Below are 5,721 nucleotides of genomic sequence, written 5' to 3' on the forward strand. Positions count from 1 at the left end.
ACGGGAAGGGCCAGCATGCTGATATGTGTGGTCAGCATGCTGATATGAGTTCAGTACACGGATCAGTCCACGGGAAGGACCAGCGTGCTGATATGTGTACTGACATGGTGCATCAGTTGTCCAAAATCAGTACACGGACAGTCCACGGGAAGGGCCAGCATGCTGATATGTGTGGTCAGCATGCTGATATGAGTTCAGTACACGGATCAGTCCACGGGAAGGACCAGCGTGCTGATATGTGTACTGACATGGTGCATCAGTTGTCCAAAATCAGTACACGGACAGTCCACGGGAAGGGCCAGCATGCTGATATGTGTGGTCAGCATGCTGATATGAGTTCAGTACACGGATCAGTCCACGGACAGTCTGTGTGTACTGAACAGACAGCCCACGTGGGCCAAAATCACCCGAACAGTCCACAGGAAGGGCCAGCATGCTGATATGTGTACTGACGGACGACCACGGACGTCCTGTGTGTACTGACGGACGTCCTGTGTGTACTGACGGACGTCCTGCGTGTGCTGACGGACACACGGACACACACGGACAGCCACGGACATCCTGCGTGTGCTGACGGACGTCCTGCGTGTGCTGATGGACGTCCTGTGTGTGCTGACGGACGTCCTGTGTGCACTGACGGACACACGGACACACACGGACAGCCACGGACGTCCTGCGTGTGCTGACGGACGTCCTGCGTGTGCTGACGGACGTTCTGCGTGTGCTGACGGACGTCCTGTGTGTCCTGACGGACATCCTGTGTGCACTGACGGACACACGGACACACACGGACAGCCACGGACGTCCTGCGTGTGCTGACGGACGTCCTGCGTGTGCTGACGGACGTCCTGCGTGTGCTGACGGACGTCCTGTGTGTGCTGACGGACGTCCTGTGTGCACTGACGGACACACGGACACACACGGACAGCCACGGACGTCCTGCGTGTGCTGACGGACGTCCTGCGTGTGCTGACGGACGTCCTGTGTGTGCTGACGGACGTCCTGTGTGCACTGACGGACACACGGACACACACGGACAGCCACGGACGTCCTGCGTGTGCTGACGGACGTCCTGTGTGTGCTGACGGACGTCCTGTGTGTGCTGACGGATGTCCTGTGTGCACTGACGGACACACGGACACACACGGACAGCCACGGACGTCCTGCGTGTGCTGACGGACGTCCTGTGTGTACTGAACAGACAGCCCACGTGGGCCAAAATCACCCGAACAGTCCACGGAGCGTGCTGATATGTGTACTGATGGACAGCCGGACGTCCTGTGTGTGCTGACGGACGGCCACGGACGTCCTGTGTGTGCTGACGGACACACACGGACGTCCGTGTGTGTAAGACCCGATCCTGGATTCCTCAATCCAACCAGACCGCGGCCTCACCAAACAATGCAACCAATTCCATCTTTCATATTCAAGTTCAAGTGTTAAATAATTCTAAGTCTTTTTCAGAGTTTTGAGGTTCTAACATTCACACTTAAACAATCAAGCATCAACTAATGAAAATAGATACTTCTTAGATATTAACCAAGGTTCATACATCATTCATCATCCTAAATAATAGAATACATACTAGAATCGCATAAGTTCACAAGTTGCACAATAGGCTACAATAATCACACAATTTTCAGAATCAACCCAATCACCACACATCTTCCCATGGCCGCGGTCCTCATGGTGCTTTTCCCTTACCACGGTCCATTTCTGGTCCTGGATCCAACACAAACAACCACACAATCACAAGGTTAGATTACAAAACAAGAATCAAATCACATTGCATGGTCGGATCCAATCTAGTCAAGAACAATCATCAAAAATGTCAAATCTGACCCCTTTAAAAAGAGATCCAAATACCAAATAAAATTCATGATAATTCATGATAATTCAGAAGAAAAATATTCCCATAAACAGATTCAAAAGAATCGGCTCAGATCATAGTGATCTCGGCCATGAACAGCCCACACAAGAACAAGGGACTTTCATGGGAATTTGATCAGGCCAAGGCCTTAGGATCAATGAATCCTTTCCTGTAACAACATAAAACATTCCATAGCACAACATATAAGAAGAAACAGAGTAGAAGAAGTCAGAGTAAGGAGTAGCCAATCGATCCAAACCGGCCAGGCTCACACGGCCATCATCCGCGGCCTTGTCCGGTTACTCTTGGCCACACCTCTCACCTTAGGAGTTCGGTCTCCAGGGGCGACTTCCTTCTCTTTCTCCTTTGCCTTCTCCTTGTCTTTCTGTCTCAAATCCATCCTCTTGATCACACGCCCAAACACACCAGGAACACTCAAGAACAATCTCTTGGATCAAATCGGCCGATCCAAAGTTTCTGTCTCTCTTTCTCTCTTGAATTTTCTCTGTGTTTCTCTCTGTGTGGAATGAGTAAAAACCGACCAGAATGATCAGAAATGAGAGAGAGAAGACGATTTAAACTGTCCCCAACCGCCTGGGCGAACAGTTACCAAAATCCCTTCCTTTCTTCCCAAAACCGTCCCATAACCGTCCCATAACCGCCCCTTGGCGGTTTCTCCCCTTTTCTTCCTTTGGCAAATCGATCACTGAGCCTCAGCTCACACTCTGGGAGCTTGCCCGCTCCCTATCCCAAGCCTAAGACCCATTTGGTCGAACCGTCCTGCACCCGGACCATCGGCTCGCCCAGTAACCGTCCCGGACTCGCCCACACTGATCCGAACCAGAACGCACCGTTCACTGGATTGAGCTGACCCCCAGCTGTTCCCAGCTGATTGAGCTAGCCCACCAGCTCCTGTGAGCTGAACAGATCATGGTGAACTGATTACCAGCTGAACCGAGCTGATTGAACTCAAACCAACACTCGTCCAGCTGCCTAAACACTCACCCAGCCCCTTTACCCTTATTTCCATCGTATCCTGGTTAAGTCTCAGCTGACTGATGCCCTTAACCTTCATTCAGGGCCATGATACGCTTGTCTCAAGGTCTAATGACCTGACTGGTGCGTCTCCCCGCACCATGGCCCGTCCGGCCGATCCTATCTAGGATCGGGGACATGACAAGTCTCCCCCACTAACTTGGGATTCGTCCTCGAATCCATGTTAAGTGTTTCATCAGGAAGAAATTGTCTGTACCACTCCGGATACATTGTTTTCATCTTTGCTTCTGTTTCCCAAGTGATGAGGTCTTTACCATTGTAATCCCACACCACTTTGATCATGGGAACTGTCTTCTTTCTCATAGCTTTCTCTGACCGATCCACAATCCGAACCGGCAAGGTTTCCAAAGTCAGGTCCTTACCAAGGTCAGCAGGAACCTCAGGCAAGACAATGTCTTGTTCAGACAAGCATTTCCGGAGTTGGGATACATGGAACACATTGTGGTATGCATCCATTGCCGATGGCAAGTCCAACTTGTATGCCACTGCACCCACTCTCTCTATGATCCTGAATGGACCCAAGTACCTAGGGTCCAGTTTCTTTCGTCCAGAAATCCTGGTCCTACCCTTAAAGGTAATCATCTTGAGATACACCAGGTCATTGACCTCAAACTCAAGATGTTTCCTACGCTTGTCCGCATAGCTCTTTTGGCGGTCCTGCGCCTCTTTCATCTTCTCTTTGACCATCCTGATCTTCTCAGTGGTCTGTTCTACAATCTCAGGTCCCAACATGCTACGCTCCCCCACTTGGGTCCAGCATAGGGGTGTCCTGCACGGCCTACCATACAAAGCCTCATATGGCGACATACCAATGCTTGTATGGAAGCTGTTATTATAAGCAAACTCCACTAAAGGTAAGTGTTTTTCCCAAGACTCTCCCCAGTCTAACACACATGCCCTTAGCATATCCTCTAAGGTTTGGATTGTCCTTTCAGACTGCCCATCCGTTTGAGGATGATAAGATGTGCTCATATTCACTCTGGTTCCCAAGGCCTTTTGGAAAGCCTGCCAGAAATAAGATGTAAATCTTGGATCCCTGTCCGAGACAATGCTTGCTGGAACACCATGCAACCTCACTATCTCGTCTAGGTACACTTGCACTATCCTGTCGACCCCATCCCCTTTCTTGATGGGTAGGAAATGAGCCGACTTGGTCAGCCGATCAACCACAACCCATACCGCATCTTTCTTATTCCTGGTCGTGGGAAATCCAGTCACAAAATCCATTGTGATGTGATCCCATTTCCATTCTGGTATGGGTAGGTTCTGAAGTAGACCACTGGGAACCTGATGTTCTGCCTTCACCAGTTGACAAGTGGGACACTTAGCCACCCACTCTGCAACATCAGATTTCATCCTCACCCAATGGTAGTACCTTTTCAGATCCCTATACATTTTGTTCAGTCCAGGATGAACTGAAAACTTGGACTTATGAGCCTGTCTCATAATCTCTTCTTTGAGTTCCTTATCATTAGGAACACTGACCCTACCATTGACCAAGATGGTACCATTGTCAGTTGTCTGGTACTCAGTCTTGTCATTGGCGGCTACCTTCTTTAGATTTTCATCCAGGCCCTGAGCTTGCCTGATCCTGGTCAGGAGATCGGCCTGGTTCACCGCCTCCAATCCCAGTGGCTCATCTGAACCAACCAAGGTATTGAGGTTCAAGGACCTGATCATCCCTTCCAGTTCATCCGCCTCCCTCTCAGATGACACTTCAGCCCTTCTGCGGCTCAAGGCATCAGCCACTAGGTTAGCTTTCCCAGGATGATAAGCTATGTCCAGATCATAATCTGCAACAAATTCCATCCATCTCCTCTGCCTTAAGTTTAACTCAGGCTGAGTGAATATGTACTTCAAACTCTTATGGTCTGTGAGTATTTGCACCCTGGCACCATAAAGATATGATCTCCATATCTTTAATGCAAATACTACTGCAGCCATCTCCAAATCATGGGTTGGATAGTTACCCTCATGCTTCCTTAACTGCCGGGAAGCATAGGCTATCACCTTCCCATGTTGTGTCAAAACACAACCAAGACCAGTTATGGATGCATCCGTATACACCACATAAGGCTGATCAGCCTCAGGCAACACCAGGACAGGTGCATTAGTCAACATGTTCTTGAGTGCTGCAAAACTTTTCGCACACTCCTCAGACCATGTGAACCTCACGTCCTTGCCTGTCAGCTTAGTCATAGGTTGAGCTATGCTCGAGAACCCCTTGACATATTTCCGGTAATAACCAGCCAACCCTAAGAAGCTCCTCACTTCCGTAGCATTCTTTGGCTGTGGCCATTCCTGGATACATTTGATCTTATCTTGATCCACTGAGACTCCTTTATCAGACACCACATGCCCAAGGAATCCAATGCTCTTCTGCCAGAAGCTACACTTGCTTAGCTTAGCAAAGAGCTTCTGTTCTCTCAGGCGGCCCAACACCGCCCTAAGGTGTCTTTCATGGTCCTCCTTTGTCTTGGAATACACGAGTATATCATCAATGAAGATGATCACAAACTCGTCCAAGTATTCCCTGAAGATGCCGTTCATCATCTTCATGAATGCAGCAGGTGCATTGGTCAGTCCGAACGGCATGACCACAAACTCATAGTGACCATACCTAGTTCGGAATGCTGTCTTCCTCACATCACCTGGTGCAATGGGGATCTGATGATACCCAGAGGCCAAGTCAATCTTGGAGAACCACTTGGCTCCACGGAGTTGGTCCAACAACTCATCAATCCTGGGTAAAGGGTACTTGTTCTTCACAGTCACCCTGTTCAAACCCCTATAAT

This window comes from Brassica napus, unplaced genomic scaffold (genome assembly GCF_020379485.1).
Source record: "Brassica napus cultivar Da-Ae unplaced genomic scaffold, Da-Ae ScsIHWf_1615;HRSCAF=2228, whole genome shotgun sequence".
NCBI classification, from domain to species: domain Eukaryota; kingdom Viridiplantae; phylum Streptophyta; class Magnoliopsida; order Brassicales; family Brassicaceae; genus Brassica; species Brassica napus.